Source organism: Acromyrmex echinatior, chromosome 6 (assembly GCF_024713525.1).
Source record: "Acromyrmex echinatior isolate Ae372 chromosome 6, ASM2471352v2, whole genome shotgun sequence".
NCBI lineage: Eukaryota > Metazoa > Arthropoda > Insecta > Hymenoptera > Formicidae > Acromyrmex > Acromyrmex echinatior.
Genome location: NC_141857.1, coordinates 13,822,402 through 13,843,783, shown reverse-complemented (window position 1 = coordinate 13,843,783; position 21,382 = coordinate 13,822,402). Strand labels below are relative to the sequence as shown.

The window sequence follows — 21,382 nt, the reverse complement described above, 5'->3', positions numbered from 1 at the left end:
TCTCTCTGGTGTTTCCCAGGATTTCATTCTCAGACCCTTATTGTTTAATATTTTTGTCCTCCGAATTCTTCATGTATGCAGATGATGTAATTCTTCTCAAATTCTTTCACCCATTCGATGCTTTAGCAACCTGTTCTGCTTTGAATACAGATTTAAAATCTATTGCCAAATGGTCCACTAATAATGCCTTGCATCTAAATTCTTTTAAATCATCCTTGCTGTTTGCCTTGTTCTTCAACATTGTTATCCCGTATTCAATTTTTCGATATTTCTCTAATTTCTATTCTCATTCCTCCTCTATTAAGATTCTTGGTGTCCATGTGACTCTTCATGGTCATTCGAGTCACACGTGGCCATCAAGTGTCAGACTGCTTATGTTCGTTTACGTCTTCTTTATCCCTTTCGCCACATCCTTTCCTACTCTCAAAAACTCCTCATTTCTCAATTACTTGTTATTTTCCTATTACGCTGTCGTCTTTGTTCCAACTCTTAACATCTGCTAAATTGTGTTACAGCGTATCCAAAATTCTTGTCCCCGCTACTCCTACTGCGTCCGTAAATACGACCATTTATCTCTGTATTAGCAGAGATCTGGCTGGCTTAAGATTTGGCAACGTTTTATTCTCCACCTGTGCTGTCTTTTCTCTCCTTCGCTCCAATACTCCTTTATATCTGCGACGTCTCCTTCAGTTGAACTCTGATCATCATTCCTCTTTTAACTCTCTCGTCACCAGATACCAAGATTACTTATCCTTCCTCATATATCGGTCCACTAAGTTCTGTGTCGCTTTCTTCTACACCCCTGTCAAATATTCTAATTCCTTTCTTGATTCAATATAAACCTCTCTTCCTCTCCCTCCCCTCCCCCTTCCTCCCTCTCCCTCCCTCTCCCTCCCTCCCCCTCTCCCTCTCCCTCCATCTCTCCCTCTTCCTCCATCTTTCCCTCTCTCTCTCTCTCTCTCTCTTTCTCTCTCTCTCTCTCTGTCCTCCTTTCGTTCAGCTGCCTCGTGTTTTATCACGTCACTCACAGTATTTAAACGAGACTAATAAAATTGCTATGTTTGCGGGTGCATGCACGTGTGTGAATATATGTGTACGATTTCATCTATTGGTTTACCTCTTATTGCATTGTTGTCTTATTCTGGTTTTGTTACTAGTAGGTTTTGTAACAGCAATTTTGCTGACGCCTAATCATTTGCAAACTACGAGGGGTATCCAGAAAATAAGTTCCGTTTGTATTATACGTTTAATAAGGTCGATGTATGAGCGAGCTGGCAACACAGCATTGAAGAGGGGAAGCTACCGAATAGAATGAGCGGTGTTCGGCGTCAGTAGCTCGTGAAACACGGTCAGGAGAGGTTATCAAAATGGAGTCCTCCACTTCGCGTCCCGCCACCTCCATTCCGATTCCTTCTCGAGTTGTTTTGCGCGGCATCATTCAGTTTCTTTTTGCTCAAGATTTTAAATCGGTTGATATTCACAAACAGCTTGTTTCTGTATATGGAGAGAGTGTGATGAGTGAATCTATGGTGCGGAGATGGGTCCGAGAATTTAAGGCAGGAAGACATTCGCTTGAAGACGAAAGTGGGAGAGGCAGACCCTCCCTTATCACGGATGAGTTGACGACAAAAATTGAAAATGCGATTCGCAATGATCGTCGTTTAACTAAATCGTCGTTTAAGCGACGAGGAAGTTCAGACAGCTGTAACTAACTGGACTAAAGAACTGGCGGGAAGTTTCTATGCAGAAGGGATTTCGAAGCTTGTTTCCAGATATACAAAATGTATTGAGATTGACGGGAATTATGTAGAAAAAGACTAGAAGTTGTCAAGTATTATCCATGTAAATTTTAGATTTTTTCAATAAAAACTTTATTTGTAAAAAAAAACGGAACTTATTTTCTGGATACCCCTCGTACTATTGTCTATTGTATTTATGTTTACGTTAACTATAATCTATTGTATCATATTTTATGTCTATTACTCTGTTAACTGTAGTCTTTTTCATAAAGCAATAAATTAAATTGAAATTAAATTAAATTATCAATGAAAAGATTCCATACTTCAGACATTAAAGCGAATTTGTCGTTTTTTAGGCACTGTGATCTCGTTGAGTGTAGGTCAATAAGGGAGAACAATGCATTTCGCCGATTATAATGGAGCGAAGATCTTTAGGAAGATATTTAATTAATCCATTGCATATTATTAGTTTGGTTGTTGAATCGGTAAAAGCCAATTGTAATAAAGAGTTGATATCATTGCATAGTACGTTATTGTTTTTTTTTTGTTATCTGTTTTTGCTATACTAATGGTTTCTAATTTTAAATTTTTGACGGTGGTTCGTAAATCTTTTACCACTGTGGAAATTTGAGAGAGAGTCACCGTTTGCCCTTCGTTAACGGGTAAGGTAACATGATGATATTTCTTATATTTTATGGCTTCGCCCACGGTGAGATCTTTGTGTCAAAGAGTTTTGTTTCTTTCAAAAATTTTCTGCGAGTCTAAATCTAGTAGTCTTCTATCGGTGTCGACAAAATACGCGACATTATCCTTGCGTAAAAACAATAAATCACGACTTTTTATTATGTTATCTTTGGGTATTTTTATTTTCAAGCCTTGATTGTTGTTGTTTTTATGATTACCCGATCCTTGATCTTCATCGTCGATATTTTCTTCGATATCTTTTTCTTTATCTGGTGGATCATTTTTATCTTCCATTTCTTTGATTTCGTCTTCCTCTTCCTGCGATAATATTTCTCGATAAACATTCTTATTCTTTGTTTGACTTCGGGTTTGCATTTTATTATAGTTAAGTGGCTCATGGATTAATGCTTCTTCGGTGATATATAATCTCGATGGTTCGCATAGTTCCTCGTGTGTGAATGGTATTGAGTCTATATTTTCGTCGGACAAATTATTGTTAGGCAGCTAATCTTCATCTTTCTCGTTGTTGGAGAGATATAATTCCAAATTTTCGGCCTTTTCTTCATCATTGGTTTCTTCTAACATTTTAGAAATCATTTCTCTGTCTTTCAGATCGTCAGGATTCAAGAATCTATTAGGACTAATTATATTGCATTTTACTTCTTCGAAATTTACATAATTTCTTGACAGAGTGTCAGCATTTACGTTGGTTTTATACACGACGTCATATTCGGCGAGCTTTAGTCTCCAGCGGAGTATTCTCATATTTGCATCTTGTGAATTCTTAAACCAGAATAATTATTTATGATCTGTGACCAATGTGAATTTTTGTCCGTATAAATATGGTCGGAAATATTTAACACAATATATTATTGCTAATGCTTCCTTTTCATATGTATCATTTTAATTCATTGTCAGTCAAGGTTCGTAAAGCATATACTATTGGTTAGTCTTTATTTATTTCGCCTTGTGATAAAATGCTTCCCAAGATTATTCTAGAAGTCTGTTGTTAAAATAAAAAGTTTTGAAAAATCAGGGTATTGTAAAACAGGCTCTTCACATAATCTTCGTTTTAATGTCTCGAATGATTCTTCTTGAGCAGATGTCCATTTGAAAGCCGTGTCATTCTTTAATAAATTTGTTAGTAGTTTCATTAATTTCGAGAAACTTAGTATAAATCTGCGATAATATCCTGCTAATCCTAGGAATTGTTTAATGTTTTTCGAAGTCTTGGGCTTTTACGGCGTGTAATTTTTTAAGATCCGGTCTAACTTCATTCTGATTACGTGCTCTAAGTATGTTACTTCTGTTTTCAAAAATTCGCATTTGTCCGGCTGTAATTTTAGTTCTACGAAATCGATCTATTAATAGATTATATTTTCTTTCGTGTTCCTCTAATGATGAGGCATATATGACAATATCATCCATATAAACAAATAATTCCTAGCCTTGTAATCCTGATAGCACCAGATCCATTAACCTCTGACATGCGATCGAATTCGTAATGCCTGAAAGGAATTGTAAAAGCGATTTTATGGCTGTCCGCAGGATCCATTTTTATTTGGTGAAATCCGGAAGCCAAATCACATACGGAAAAATATCGCGCTTTATATCGCCTAATCTAAAATGTCAACAATATTAGGTAATGGATATGTCTCCGACAGTTTTTTCGTTCGGAGCGGAGAAATCTAATACCATTCTCCATTCTTGTTTCCCTTTGAGTCCGCTTTTTTCGGGACTATTCATGTAGGCGTATTGTAAGGCGATTGAGAAGGTTTTACGATGCCTCCTTCGAATAGTTCTTCGACCTGCTTATTTAATTCCTCTTTTATGTTAATTCCTATTTCTCCTGAAATTGCGGAAATCTGTATTGTCGTATGTTTATAGATATTTATAGTCATAGGTATTTGATGCTGCAATACGTTAGTTACAGTTAGTTTTTCTCCTGGAATATGAAATCTGTCTTGACTATTAGATTTAAAATTTATTACGCTCTTCTCTTCTTGTGCATTTAAATGTTCTAAGCACAATAATTACACAATTTCTGTAAGTTTATTCTTATTAGCTTCCTCTGACAATGTAAAACATTCGAGCGATATTTTATCCTTTTCTAGTCTCTCCTTTTGTTTCGATTTACGTTTGCGTATAAATTTTTCTATTATTTTTTGGAATTGGACTTGCATTGGTGCAAGAATTTTCGAAGACGGATTATTTTTCTTTTCGCAATTATAAGAAGATTTGGCGTTAAAATTACGTGATCATATTCTTTTCATAAGTTCTTTCAAGGTAGTATAAGAGATTTCGTTATTATTATTCGTAGATGTTCCAACCCTCGGGAATTTTATTCTTTCTTTAGATGTTAATGTCTCCTTTCCCTTTGATTTTTGTAAATAAGATAGAGTTGTATTGCGTAGATAGGTTTGGTTACTTCCCTCCTCGCAATCAGCAGGAGTAGAATTTATTATTTAGTATGAAGGTACGGAAATCTTCTTCTGGAATTCTAAGATTATTTAAATTTTCCGGAGAGGTTTGGAAACTTCCCCTTCTAAGGATTTGGGATTTGGACAAATTTTCAGGAGAGATTTGGAAATTTCCCCCTTCAAGGATCTTGAGAGTGAATAAATTGTCAGGAGGGGTTTGGTAACTTCCCCCTCCAAGAGTCTTGGAATTAGATAAATTATCAGAAGGGGTTTGGAAATTTTGCCCTCCAAAGATTTGGAAAACATAGAGTTTCGGAAAAGGATTGAAAATATTCTTCTAGATTGAAATTTTTATTTAAATTTATTTTTACCTTGATTTTTCTCTTTAATTTTATTTTGTTTTGAGCAGATTTGTTAGATATTATATTCTCCTCAATGGTAGCTTCCTCGTCATCTGGTTTTGATATTATATTCTTCTTTATCATTTATAGTATCGTTTGAGTTGCTGTCGAATACCTCACAATATTCTTGGTTGTTTTTTGGATACACAATTTTAATCTGCATATTCGCAGTCTCTACTCGATAACTTTCGTAGTTATCAAATAATTCATTCACAGGTTTAAGGCGCAAGGTTGGTACCTGAATCTCCACTTCTTCGTCCAAAGCACTTATAACGTTTAGAAACGCTTTCAGAGACATTTTTTACTATGGTATTCTCCAAAATAAATTCCATGGGCTACCTTTATTTCTGGAACCTTATTTTTTTCGGGATTTTCTATCCTTACGTAGAACAATGATTCTGTTCACGGAGCTGCTGTAATGATTTCTGGAGAAAAGAAGGGTATAGTAATTCCTGATATGTCTAGATATCCTTTCGCGTAATCTATTTTTGAGGAAGTCTGTTTGAAAAACTCATTACCTAATATACCTGATTGGAAAATCGTTTGATACAATATGAAAAGTTACTTTATTTTCAAAAAGCGGTAAAATGATTTCTTCAAGAATATAAACAGGATATTCATTTATCCCATTTAATTTTAACATATTATTATGGTTGATAGTGATATCCCTTGATAAAAAATTTTCTTTTTTATATTTGACCCTGAACCGGTGTCTAGTCTAAAAGTTATATATGGAAAGGATTCGTAAAGCTTTACCTGAATGGTGGGCACGCGACTATGTTTGTCAAAATTTACAGATTGCACTTCTGTCGTATTTTTACCTACTGGGTTTTTTGTGGCTATGGCGGGTATGAGATCCTTGTGAGATCCCTGTTGCACACCCGATTTCGAGGGGCCATCGGAGTTTTCTTGATTATTTACTCGCCTTCTGTTGTTACTTGCGATGCGTAATTCACAGTTGTCAAGAAGATGCCTTGCTCTTTACAATAGCGAGCCAGAAGATGTAGGATCTTGTCTCATCTTAGATCGACAATCTTTGGCGACATGTCCAAATTATTGTAAATCTGACAAACAATGTTTACCTTATTTTCCGAATTACGTTGCTCGTTTTGTTTTTTCAACAATTATTGACTGAATGACCAGGCTTATCACACCATTGACAGATTATAGAGGGTTTATTCTGATTATTGTTATTAATATTACTACTTGTTTTACAAAATTTAACATATGACCAGATTTGGAACAAAGTTGACATATAATATTATTTCCTTGTATTACATTCAACGTTGAGGAAGCCGACATTTATCGGCACTATGCCCGCGGTTTTTATAAATTTAACATATTAAAATTTCAGTTCCTAAATTAGTTATTTTCCTGCAATTAGAGGCGAATGTCCCGCCTTATAGCAAATTTGACATGTTTCGCGCAATTTAATATAATAGTATCTGGTATTTTATCTGCTGTGTTACTGTGCCCTTGTCCTAAAACTGTCATTGTGTGTAGCTCCCTTTCTATTCTCAAAGCATCAGCTACGGTTTCTTGAACGTTCAAATTCTCGCTATTCTCTATTCGATCTCCGGTTTTAGTCCTCTAATGAAACATTTACTCATATCCTTCTCTAATGGTAGTTCGATGTCTTGATTAGGGAGAAAATTTCCTGAATCTTTATGTGCTTTCAATATTTGTTTCCCGAGGATTTTAACTCTATTCGCATAAGTAACTACATCTTCCTCGTTCTTTTGATAGATACTGCCTATAATTCTCCTTGTTGATAAATATTTTTTGATGAGCTATAAATTTGCTTTAGATATTTTGTTAGTTGAAATACACTGTCAAAATCTTGATCTTGAATTGTACGGTGGGCTTCAGCCACAATTCTCGTTCTAATAATTTTTGATCAATTTGTGAATTGAGATCAGCTTCTGTAAGCAACATGAATTTTGCTTCCTCACATCCCTCAATAAAATATGTTAACTGAATATTTTTATCGTCGAAGAAAGGGACGGCTTCGACCGCGTACTTTAATATGTAGCGAATGGATTAGGATTCGCCATTGTTCTTCTTTTGACTTAGGAATATATTCAATTTCTTTTGCCAGTTGAATTGTTACATCCCTGGAAGCATCGGAGACAAATGTATTAGTTAGAGTTCTAAACAGATCTTCATCGATTTTGGAATTATCCAGTGAAAAGTCAATTTGCTTATGCATAAATTTAGAGAACGCAGGAGTGGATGTGTGTATTGTAAGATTATCGTATTTAGACTTGCCCTGATTCTCTATAACGGTTTTATAAAGATTATTAACTTCGCTTTTGTTAGATATAGATCTCGTATTCATACCTGTCCACGAAGATCGCACTTATCATTCCAAAGGGGCCCCTAAATTTACTTGGTCTATTACGTCCAAACCCGTGGAGATTTTAATTTTATGATCCTACTGGAGAGAAGAGGAGCGGGAATGGTAAGGGTACCTGGTAGAACGCGGTCAGACTCTTGTCTCGCAGATATATGCACAGAGGCGAGTGCTGCGAACCGAACGCACCTTTTTCGTGCTCGCCTCAGAATATAGGTCAACGTCCTGAAAAAACGCTATGACACTTGTTTCCTACGAGCGGTGCAATCGTCAGTCCGAATTTCGAGTCAAGAAATCTAATTCCCTTAACTCGAGAATGGACCATGTACGATCTCTGAAAAGGGCAAAGTTAAACGATTACGAGGTTTTTAGGGTTTTAAAATTAAAAAACGAGAGAAAGATATAAAATTATTAGTAATGTTTATTGTTCTTGATCATTGTCAATCAAATAGAAGATAAAAAAAACAAGATTATATCTTAATAAGTTTATTTATTACAACTAATTTACATATTACAGATCGATGCGATAATCTTTACTTAACCTAATTAACATTTGGCGACTATTTGACAATTATGCAAATTTTAACCACGTTAGTTGGATTAAATCGCCAGAGAATGAAGATTCAGCAAACAGAGTACACAAGTTTTGCTCACTCTATTGCATGGATACGGAGAAAGGAGGAAAAAGGATTATAAAAGAATTCCAAGACTGAATAAGGGTTATCGGAATCCGGAATAAATACCGGAATACAGGAATGGGGAGGTTAGCTGGTAATTCCATACCAAATATCGTCTGGATCGAAATGAAGGCCGACCATAAAGATCCCCTCGGGAATAGGTGCGATAGTCTATGAGAATTGTCTGATGAGTGACTTAAATAAGTCACTCTCTTGAATGCGAAAATAGGATCTCGGTGGTGGTGGAGGAATTTCTTCTAGGAATTTCACGCTGTTCGTGGAATTCGTCGGAGACAGAGTTCCTCTAGTAAAGTGGGGTAAAGTGGGATGGAGATGAATCTGGTGTTACCGAAGGGGTGTTGGGGAAAATTTGTTCTGTTAGAGCGTCCGAAAACGCGGGTGACGGAGATCAAGGAAGAGGTAAAGGAGTTCGAGAGGGAGGTGAAAGAGAAGGAGGAAGTATCACCTCTAACGCGTTTAGGAGAGCAGGTATAACCGACGAAGCCGGTGGTGGCGAAGGTGGTGGAGGCAATCCGTCTTCGGTTGGGCGACTCCGATCTCGAGAACTTTCAAGGTGCTCCTGGTACCTTTGGTCTAGGAGTCTCTGCACAGGCCCGACTTCTAAGCCAACCCTTGTAGAAGCGATTTAAGTGTGGTATTATGATTTAGCGTGGATTAGGTTTCGCGATGAGATACGGATATATATATATATATATATTGTGACGTGACGTTTTCCGTCCGTCACAAGGGCCGCATGGCCTGACCGAACAGTGCAGTATAGCGTCCTGAGTCCTCTCGCATTTTGGGGGCGGACCTGCGCTTTTTCCCCGTGACGTCGTTTGCGTACCTTACGCGCTGTCGTTTTCGTTTTCCCATTTCGGTGTATTCCCGAGAGTTACAGAGACCGGCGACTCCCGCGACCTTGGCGGAGTGACGCCACCTCACCGGAGAGAAGAGGAGGAAGAACGACCAGGATTGAGAGTCAAGAGACGATCGCTGACAGACCCGCCGGGGGCGCACGACACCCCGGGTTACACGCAGGTGATATCCTTCCTGCATTGTTACGCCCTTTTGATTAGCGCAAAACATTTTTTATCGCACCCTCTTCCAGGCGCAAAATGGATCGAGAGTCGGTACGGCATGACGGGGAAGGCCACTCTACGCCCCAAGGATGGCGAGAGCCCCGGATAGGCACCTCGAGGCCACGAGGCGGCCTGAAAAAGACTCCCACCATCTCTCGAATTTCGCGTGCCAGGACATGCGACGGGCATGACGCGGTTCCCGCGATTAGCGGAACCACGGGGCCAATCAGGCGCGATAAGGCCCCCTCGGGGGATAACGAGCCCTGTGTACGCCCGGGAGGATTAGCGCCCGGCACTTGAGCTGTGGCCTGCTTAGAGAGAGCACGCGAGAGGACGCAGGATGTCAGCGGATTGAGAGCCTTCCAAGGTCAACTAGAACGAGCATCTGCGAGGGAGTCACGGTGAGACAAGCGTCAACTCTGTAAGGTTGCCGGTTTCCGCGTCCGGAAGGCGCAACTTATCGGATTTCTATCGGGTGTGTAATAGTGAGTGCACGTGGCATTACCGTGCATCAGAGTTTCGCGGGATTCGAGTACGCGTGTCACCTCCCGGAACGGCCCTTATCGTCGGGATAACTCTAAGGCGTCCGCCAAGGCCACAGCCTTGTCATTCGTTGTCGGTTTCTTTTTATCGCGGATCATATGTTGCGTCGTAGTATTGTCGCGTATCGTGTCGTCTCGAGCGTCTGTAGCATAAGATTTGCATGTTTATTCGGTCCTCTGTATCATGACCATTAAAGTCAATTTATAATAGCAATTGATAAGTGTATGTATTCTGTTATATCGAGAGTGCGTAGTGTCGAGTTTGCACGTTTTCGAGTCTTCTCTGCATCTCAGCTGAGCGAGATTCCGCGAGCGCGCACGAGGTCACGCCGTGTTCATGCTACAATCGTTGTCGAATTCCTTAGCATTTGCGAGGCGATGAAGTATAGTTCGTATAATTCGCGAGAGTATTCCCGTGTGGCGTGAATTCGTGTCGCGGGAATTTAACGAAGTTGATACGCCTAGCGTAAAATCTCGGGGACTATGTAAATCAGTTATTGCGCTCAAGTAGAGTTTATCGTCTCGATTGTATCACCAGATGTGAATGAGAGTCGAAGACTTATTTAATATACATGGTCCATTATGAAAGTAATGCGCATGATTTTATTGTGACGCGAATATCCATCGCAGCGGGGTAAAATGGGTCGGGAAATGTGGTGGGGGGTCTGCCCTTCCAAGGCAGCCGGTCGCCAGTTTGCTCCGAGCAGTCTGAATGGAAAGACGTGCCTCCGCGTGAAGTGTGTTTTTCAACTTTGTAACACGGCTCGATGGAGCGTTCGCTTGAACAGCGATACACCATCAAGTTTTGCGTGCGACTTGGAAAGAATGCAACCGAAACATTCCAGATGCTTCAAGAGGCCTTCAAGGATGACTGCATTTCAAGGTCACAGTCCGGGAGATGGCACAAGGCGTTCAAGGAGGACCGGGAGGAAGTCGCCGACGAATCCCGTTCTGGACGCCCAACAACGGCCAGAACCGACGAAAACGTGAATCGTGTGTGCAAAGTTTTACGTTCCGACCGTCGATTGAGCATCCAGTACATCGTTGACACCCTAAACATGTCCACATTTGCGGTACATGGGATAGTGACGGAGAATCTGCAAATGCGCAAGGTCTGCGCGAAGCTTGTGCCGCGATCAAGCTCCACCATGACAATGCCCCCAGCCACACGGCCTTCATCGTTGCCAACTACCTGGCCCAGAGCAACACCCCGGTGGTCCCCCAGCCCCCTTACAATCCCGATTTAGCTCTGTGCGATGTGTTTTTTTTGTTTCTCCGTCTGAAGAGAGAGCTGAAAGGAAAGCATTGGGAGTCCGTGGAAAACATCCAAAAGCATTTTACAACGTTCCTAAGAGACATTCCCGTCAGCGTGCCTTCCAGGCGTGGCAGACACGTCTCTGCAAGTGTATTGATTCAGGGGGAGAGTATTTTGAAGAATTTTGAGCATTTGTACCGCTACGATCAATAAATCTATTTTTCCCAGAAAATGCACATTATTTTTATAATGGACCCTGTATTTGTTACTTTTGTTATTGTTAATTCATATGTACTTTATTCTCGCCCCTATTTGCTCCTCCAAACGATCTGCTATTCTCGACCGCGAACCGCCCCCTCTGCCATTTCCGAGGCTGAGCTACCGGTTGAGAGCCCGTCGACATTCGCAGCTCATTAAAGATGGCATAAAGACAATCACGTAATTCTAGAAAGAGCGGCACGCTCGCTCGTGCCTGGCGCCCAACTATTATTTTGTGATTATGTGCCGCCCTTAAGAGCGATCACGGGAAGACGCATTTCTGTCACGTTTCGTTTAATGCTATTCGTCATCCGATCGCCTACGAGAACCTTAGCTGTGAATGTGCGACGAAGTTGCGCTACGCTCGAGTTATTAACAAGTAACATCGGTAAACTATCCTTTCTACTATAGAGAGTTACAATAGTGATGAGCCGAATAACTTTCGCTTTTTTAAGACTAATAATTCACTCGGGATGATTGTTGGATTAAAAATTTGAATCAAGTGTCGAATAGACGAACTATCCCGAGGAACAGAAGAAGTAAATAGATTAGGAATTACAAACTGAAACAGCAGTTGTCGTAATAAATGATACATGTGGCTCTAAACTATCGAACATCCGGCAAATGATCGATGACGAAAGTCGACACATATCCCAGTATCCCATTTCACAACCGATATCCTTAATCCTAATCCTAGATTAGATCAGTAACATAAGCGAGGCCTGCTAGCTCCTAAATATAAAAAGGCCCTTCACGAACAGACAGACAGTTAAGCTTTATCTCCGACACGAAATTCTGCCGGTTTCGCAATTATACAAGTCATTCAGCTAGTCGACATTACCGGTCCGCAACCATACCACTCCATCGATCTTAACGGTCGTTAACTCATCTAACGGATGGGTTAGAGCGATCTTACTCGTTTACTACGTGACTCAAATGACTCAAGTAACAGAAACCTTCACACCGCTGGGTCAATCCTCCCTTGGATAATCACAGAGATTGAACCTTTGACAGTTATCCTCAAAAGCCTAATCTTGCAGAGCAACAGTAAATCCCATCTCGACATATATACGAGGGCAAGTCAATAAGTTCTTAGAAAATCTATCAGAGGGCTCGCGGTGTCATGTCACATTACTTTTTGACAAGTGCATCTTTCAGCTGATTACTGTCAAATTTTAAGCGGAATTCATCACGTGATTTCATTTCTGTAGACCAGTGCTCGGAATCAGTTGCCCATTTCGGACAGATTCCTGAGGCGATTCCCACCACCATTCGAGACTCGGCGGCCGATATATATATATATATATATATATATATATATATATATGTATATACGAGGGCAAGTCAATAAGATTTTAACTAAACATAGTAAAACACATTTACATATATATATATATTGCAACCGCACGAGCATATGGACATCGTAGACGTCCAAATGATGTGATCAAATGATGTATCGAGACGTCTTATGGACGTCCAAATGACATCCATGTATTGTGGGTGTTATGAACGTATAATTCGCAAATTAAATTATCAAAATTTACATCAAATCCAAAGTATATTAAATCTTTACATATTTAATATAAATTTAAAATATAAATTTTTGAAATATAATTTGAAATATTACATCTTCACACATTTAATATAATGTGAACCTAGAATTATTTTCTTTTTATGCAATTAATACCCACGTTCACACTTACAGATTAAAAAGAGCGATCTGTTTTATATGTCACATTAAAGTTATGGAAATAATCGTGATTATTTAAGATGATACACTCCACCAAATGGTTTCACCTTGACTAAGCAATCTCCATTTTTGCTATAAATGGAGCATCCATCAGCATCGAATACTGATCGATGTTTCCATTTTTTATCATTTGATTGACTGAAAGTATATGTTTCATCAATTCTGGAACATGTAAAACATCCTTTACGTCGACATCCTCATCATTCACTCTAAGAACAACTTTACCGGATCCTGAGACAGCCATTTTGTAATTATTAGCCATCACAATTTCTGTCACTGACATAGTTCTGTCACGAACATATTTTGGTTCGCTTAGCCAATTTGCATGAAACGTCATTGTGACGCGCTGTTATCTATATATCAATTGTTCCGATTTTACATTGCTTTAGATAAGAAAACTAAATGCATTTTTATTTTCTTTTTTGTCCTTAGCTTTGATTCGATTTATCATCGAAATTTTCCGTCTTCTCATTCTTGTTAGTCTTAGAATCTTTAGCATATCTACATTGATTCAACTTGTGACCCTTCTTACTGCGCTTGTAATATTTCGGCGCTTTTAACATTGGAACCTTTTATTCTTCTATTTTTTGATGCACTTTTACCGAGAAAGGTACAATTCTTTCTGATATGTTGTGTCGATGAGTTTCGCTTTGACAGCATCCGATGTTGTCTTTATTCCGCTACCTTCAAAACCCTTCGCTAATAGTTTGAATTCTGCCGTGAGACCAGCCAATATAATCGCACCAATCAATTCATCTCCAATGTTGAGTCCAATATTATTCAGTTTATTAGCAGCTCCTGTAATTTGATTTACATAATCGGACATTGACACGCAGTTCTCAAGACAAACGTTCAATCAATTTTTGTATTAGCCTTATTTTATGCGTGGCATAAAACCCGTATTTTGAAATAAATTCTCGAGCTTATCCCACATTTCAGTTGCTTTTCTAGCATTCTCTACGTGTACGTACAGCGATTCATCGATACTGAGTAGAATTCTTCCTTTGGCCTTCTTTTGCTTCTCTGTGTCCACTTCTTCGTCGTCGTCAGTAATGATGCATTTTTCAAGACCATTGAGATCCAGCATCACACGCATAGCCGTTGACTATAATATGATAATTTTCGGCACCTCAAAGCTTGTTTAGGGACAGCCATGATTATCCACACGAAGCTATGACGAAAGGTTAAACGAATCAGTCGAAAGAACAAAACTACGCGGTATTTATTCGCGACATACGCAAAAAACCGAATTCTTTTCGATTGTCGTCAGATTCTGTCCGTTAGAAGGCGTGTATATAAAGTTCTCGATCGCATATAGCGGCTTCAACAATAATAAAAATCTTCGCAACACACTTGTGCGCTTTATACTAATACGTGTTAAGAATGCAACAATTCTCTGATCAATGTACTCACTTAATTCTATTCAGTAATTAACGCACAATTCCGAGTCCATAACCTCATAAAAAATAGGCGGGTTTTTGAAGAACAACATATCTGTTCGTGCTAACCAGAGAATGATTTATTATAGAAACATATCAACAGTATTAATTGTTACAAGATAACACCTTCATCGGAATCGAGAGTGAATACAGATAATGTAGATTCCTTACAACAGATATCCAGATTATTTCTAATATGAAATAATCCGTGCTCCCGTATCATAGTGAAAATCGTTGCTAAAGTGCAAATGTTGTACAATAATAAAAAGGACAATCGGAATGAACGTCGAGTACCTATTTCTGAGATGCTTGATTTCAATTACCTGAAGACGAGTTCTGAGTATAATGTATCGCATACTCATTTTTCGCGCAACTTAGCTATGTTTGTTTGTATTTAAGAAACATTAAATAAAGTTTTTTAGTTATAATCAACTGATATATTTTGCGTTTTACTATCGATTTCTCAAGGCATCTCATATTAGGAGTACAATTGTTTAACTTTGCGATTTGCTCATTTTTTACACTTCTTTAATTTTCAAAAAAAAATGGAATTTAAATTAAATTTTATGTAACATTATCTTAAAGTTTATTAAATTCCCTTTAAAATGATCTATTATTTTTTTAAATTCTGCCTATAGACTTCTAGTCTAGGCATTTACCCAAAATGAATTCGGTACCTCATAATAGAGGCCTTTCCTCTATACATGTCTATATGCAAAAATTACTACTCATAATTTAACTGTTTTTTATTGCTGAATGTTCAATTTTCATCAATTTTTTTTAATTATCATTGATTTTTAATTCTCATTAATTTTAAATATGAATAATTATCATTAATTTTAAACTTGAATGTGTTAAAATTGCATCATTATCCACAATTAGACTCTAGAACTAGATGTGAATCATCAATTACAATTTCGTTATATATATTACGATATGCGCAAATCATTTTTATTATCCTTATGGGATAATAAAACTCCATCAAAAAGGATAAAACATTTGGTGAATTAAGTCTCAATTAGTATGGGATCTAATTGTGGATAATTATCATTACTTTATTTAATTCGAATTAAAATATATAAAATGGTAATGAAATGAAATAAAATAATCCATAATATAATCTTTATGATCAATCATGACTATTAAATATTTTATTAATTGTTTGATATTGTTCTGGATTCAAAAAAAATATGAATTTTTTTTTAAAAGTGATCCATAACTAGTGATTTTACCATAATATTGCATTTTAGATGATGATCTTTAAAACATACGTGCAAAACATTTGAATATATCTATAAACACAATAAAATTAAGTAGATATAAATTAAGAAAGAGCATATAATGCTGATTCTACATTAGTCACATCGGAGCGTCGCAAGTGAATCGACCTAGCTCGACATTGATTGGACTGCAAGCTTGCGACGCTGCATTATGACTAATGTCTACTGCACACTGGACTTGATGAGCGATGAGCGATGAGCGACGAGCGACGAACGATATCCAATGAAAACTGCGCTTTTTCTCACGTGACGGTGCAAAGCAGAGCTTTCATTGGATATCACTCACTCATCGTTCATAATCGCGTCCATATGCAGTAGGCATAATGTAGAACCAGTATTAAGAATCAATGCGGATATCGGTATGAAAAAGAAAAGAATAAAGGATTTAATCCGAAATTGATCTAGTATTTTTTATTTTTAAGCAACAGCATTAATTTTCACACTTATTCTTTCAACTCTTTTGCGTTAATTCTTACACTTCCTCTTTCAAATCATATAAAATTAAATTAATTTGAACAAAATAAGAAGCGGCTTCTTTATATACATGATGAGAATGTTAAGATTTAATCGAATATTTCATCAGTAATCGGGTAGTTATTAAGTAATAATGTTGCTATGGAGAATAACAATGAACATTTGCCGGACGTGTATACACTATAATGATTATTGTTGATCGATTTCCGGATTTGTCTTAATACTGTCTTTCGAAGAAACAATTACAATTTCTATCACATCAATCGCAACAGACTTACAATTAATTATTTTTGCAATACGTTATTTTTATTTTTATAAATGTAATTTGCAATTACATTTTTTATTTTTTGTCTCTACAATTTTCTACTTGTTATCCATAAAAATCCCTTTTCAATTTCTGCACCTCTCATTACACTATCTATTGCGTTTTCTCATTTTAATGTGTTGTTATACTTGTAATGATTCCGTTAGAGTAGCCTTTGGTCACATACAGAGTGTTTAAAAAGTTCCGGAACTGCCAAATAATTCCTCAGAAAAGCGTTATCGAGAAAAACGTTAAAGACAAAAGGATTCAAAAAGATCTACTTACTGATCTTATCAGTTTGACCTTGAGTGGAGTCGCCAAGATCACATCGATTTTTTAAAATGGAAACATCCTAGTTTTGATTCTAGAATTTAATAGCTGTCAAGAGCTTTTCAAAATATAATAAAGTTATTTTTCATTAAGTGCTTTTCGAGTTATAAGACTTGAAAGTTACAGTATCGCCGGCATTACGCAAGATGTCCGAGCGACGGCTATAATCTCTTGAATGTTGTTCAGATTCATGTTTTGGATAACATTTATCAAGAATAACGTCAATGGAGATTATATCTCTTATTTTCATTTTTATGTAAAAATTAATTTTCAATGCAAAAATGAAAATAAGAGGAATAACCTCCACCCAGTGAGAAATGACAATGGGATCGACATCGAATCGATATCTATTCGACGTTGAAATCATCAAATTGACGTTAAATCGATGTCGATTCGATATCGATTCTGTCATTTTCTCACTGGACAATTGGCCTTGATCTTAACAAATGTTATCCAGAACATGATTCAAAATTAAGATGTTTCATTTAAAAAATCGATGTGATCTTGATCTAACCTTGACGACACCAAGATCAAACTGATAAGATCAGTAAATAGATCTTTCTAAACCCTATAATTGTTTTTAATCTTTTTCTTGATAACATTTTCCTGATGAGTTATTTGGCCGGAACTTTTTGGACATTCTGTGTAAGCGCGCGGTGCGCCTGTAATCGGGTATTAATATGTATAAGTATAGCGGTGACAGCCGTTCCGTCGGAGATTACCGAAACCATTCGACTAGCGCTGACCGAAATCTCTTCTGCTCTTCTTGCGAATTGGCGGAAACCGCCGAGCGCCTCCGGAACAATACAAGCAGGAACTTAGCAATACAAACAATCCGTATATAAACGCTAAGACATTAGCAATAATTTTTATTCTATCTTGTTCACGTTCCGATCCTTTTCGATCCTAACCAGTCGATCCAGTAGCGAGAAAAAGTAGTAGAGTGTGTTCTGTGAGCGTTCTCGACAGCGATTGACCGGCTTCCTGTATCAGACCGCTGCATCGATGGGAGGAACTCTAGGACAGAGAGTACTCTATCGAGCGTATCATTACGAGTGAGATGCATCGTAATATATATGAAGTAATGAAAATAGGGTCGAATACAGTCTTTTGATCAGACTTTATTCAATACGATACAGGCAAGCTTATAAACTAAGTCAGAGGTGTGTTACTAGCAGTTAATAAGAACAGACTAACTTGATCAGAATTAGAGGGATCTTCACTACGATAAAAGAGATGGAGTTTTAACCAATAACGTTGAGTAATAACCAATAACGTGACAAGCTCTAATGGACATACACGCTCTAAATCGATATATTTTATATACAAAAAAACATACATGGATTAAGGTACGTTAGTCTCAAGAATCCGTTTGCAGATAAGTCATAAAATATATAAGAAATAATATTTGGAGAAAGTTTTAAAGGTAAAAAAAGAACAAAAACAAAAAGTGAAATCTAGATAAATCTATAGGTAAATAGCACGATAAAAGTTAAGGAATATCCAGACTTTCCACCAATCTAGTGTGTCAAAATAAGTGAAAAAAGTGAGTTTTTTCGCGAAAAAAGTGACTAAATAATGAATAAATAGTGAAAAAAGTAAGTAAATATCAAATTTGGAAAACGTTACTTTTTTCGTTTCTTTGCCATTATTTTTTATAATAAACAATTTGATAATGACATTGCAGTTTTTTATTACTAAACGCTAAGGTTATGCTAATGTTAAAAAAGTTGACTTTTACAATCTTAGCATTTAGATATAAAAAATTGAAACGTCATGTTTATTATAAAAAGTAACGACAGAATAATAGAAAAGATAACGTTTCTCAATTCTGGTCAATAATGAGAAATAGCGAGATAAACAGGAAAGTTTCTGAACAAGTTTCAGGTATTAAAAAAAAACACTAATTAGAACATTAATTAAAATTATTTATAGAATTTTTACGAAAAATTTTTTGACTATAAAAAAAATAAATATTCCTTTTATGATAATTGCAATACGTAACACGCGTACTGTACTTATTTATCATCCTTAGAATGCTTAAAATTATGCTTGTGATTAGCATTTTCAAATTGCAAGTATAATAAAATATAAATATGTTTGCCAAGAACTATCACGATATAAAATTTGATTATAACTAAATGAAAAATATTTTTTAAAAAATCTTAAATCTTTTAAAAAACAAAATGGAGAAACAATAAATTCTTAAATGCTAAAAATACACAACAAAATTGTGCCGGTAATCTTATATTTTTTGTTGCATCCATTTGCAAATAAATTCATTTTTTTTAAATTTTTTATCATTTTTATATTGGTATAAAATTATAAAACATAACATAAAATATTTATTTCAATCATGATCTTTTAATGGTTTGGATTTAAGGAAGGAGGTAATAAATCTGGATTTTCTTTTCTCAATTTTGTTCTGTAATTGGCTTGTGACTTCTTCTTTCTCGTGTATTTTTTTCCTTAACACATTCACATCTTCCAACATTCCTTATGCGACTATCACATGTTCAATTTTATTATCTTTCAATACCTTTTTAAGCCAATCATTCGTCTCATCTAAAAGTTTATTGGACGCCTTTTTCTTATAAATTTCAACTTTCTTGACCTCTTTATAGTGTTTCTCTAAGGTTTTAATATCTTAATGAGTTTTCTCCTGTTCTAGATGCGCTTCTTCTTCCTTTTGAATTTTCTTTTGTTCCTCTTTTTCCCTTAACTTTTCTGCTTCTTGTCTTTTTTTCTGAGCATTCAAGTATTTTTTATACTTCGAACGCGCAAAGCGTGCGAATGTTATGAGAGATACTGATGTATGCACATGGTCTACTCGCTCATTGTTTTTGCACCTGCCTCTTTGACGTATTCGTACAACTTTGCGTTGAGCGTTCTCACTTTCATTTGAACTTTGTCTGGGATCGAAATTTTCACCGAAATCGAAAAATCCTTCTTTACATCAATACTCCCATGTGCCAGAGTAAGGGCAGCCTTTACTACCTGTTCCAGTTGTGGATACCTAGATGCTCCTAGCATCCTACAGCATTTTATCTTAAAAATATCTCGCCAATGATCAACATGAATTTTTTTTCCCCGAGCCTTAATGTGAGTTGTCTCTAATTGTAGAAGCTTCCACTCGTCCATTAACGCGTTCTCACTTATATAAGGGTAGAACCTGCTCTACCTTCACAATATGTCTGAGGTTATCAGATTACATCAATGACTCTGGTGCCAAACCTAAAATACTTCAAAACTCCATCTGAAACAAGAACTGTTTTTTCCAGCAAATGTCGCGCGCCTGCAATGAAATGCTACTGAACATTTTTTCTAAATCCGAATATTGCAGAAGCTTTCAACTTACTTTTGTACAGGATATCTTTAGCTGTATCGCCACAGTTAAGCAGCTAAGAGCAAAAGATTTTTTGCAGTAGTCGCATTTCTTATATCGAGAAGAGTTTCTAATTTGCACACTCGCCCCATGATGATCACTGCCGAAGAATTTCTTTATATGGCACAAGAATAAGGAGTTCATTTTTTTGAAATATCAAACAAAAGTGTTCAAATATTGAAGCATTATCGATTACAAAAGCAACTTCTACTTTTCTGAGCAATGATGCTTTTAAGAGCAGATTTTTTTATATTGCACAGTTTCTATGAGCTTCTTTTTTGAATTTCCACATTTTTTAGTACGAGGACAAGTGAATAAGTTCTTAGAAAATCTGTTAGAGGACACTCGCAGTGTCATGTCACATTACTTTTTGATAGTAGCATCTTTTAGCTGATTACTGTCAAATTTTGAGCGGAATTCATCGCGTAGTTTCATTTCTGTAGACGATTAAAGCGAACAACCTTTGTATTTTTTGCAAAATGGAAAAAAACAAGTTTCGTACAATGATCAAACATCTATAAAGATTTAATGCCGAAAAAAATCAAAGCCGAGTTGGATAATATTCATAGCACATCTGCACACTAGCGTTTGCGACTGTATACAATTGGGTGAATGAATTTAAACGTGGTCGTACATCCACATGTGGTGCACCTCGTTCGGGACGTCCAATTGAGGCTGCTACCCCAGAAATCACGATATTGTTTTGACTGATCGACATGAAAGTGCGCGAGCTTATTGAGTCCACAGGCATATCACATAGCACAGTGATTTCAATTTTGCACGAACAATTGGATGAAAAAGTTATCGGCAAGATGGGTGCCGCGTTTGGTCACTAGCTCATAAGCGCGACCATGTGACGATTTCAAAACAATGTTTGGAGATGTTTCAACGTAATTCAGATGAATTTCTGCGTCGATTCATTATTATGGACGAAATTGTGGACGAAATATGGATCCATTACTTCACACCCGAGACGAAGAAACAGTCAAAACAATGGACTTCATCGAGT

General features: G+C 36.9%; 1 protein-coding gene and 1 pseudogene across 6 annotated transcripts in view; one reads left to right on the top strand and one right to left on the bottom strand.

Moving 5' to 3' along the window:
• Positions 1–21,382, bottom strand: part of LOC105154230 (uncharacterized) — a 242,674-nt gene that overhangs the window by 171,723 nt on the left and 49,569 nt on the right. The gene's annotated exons all lie outside the window — the stretch shown is intronic.
• On the top strand, positions 10,666–11,145 carry LOC147909509 (protein GVQW3 pseudogene; annotated as a pseudogene).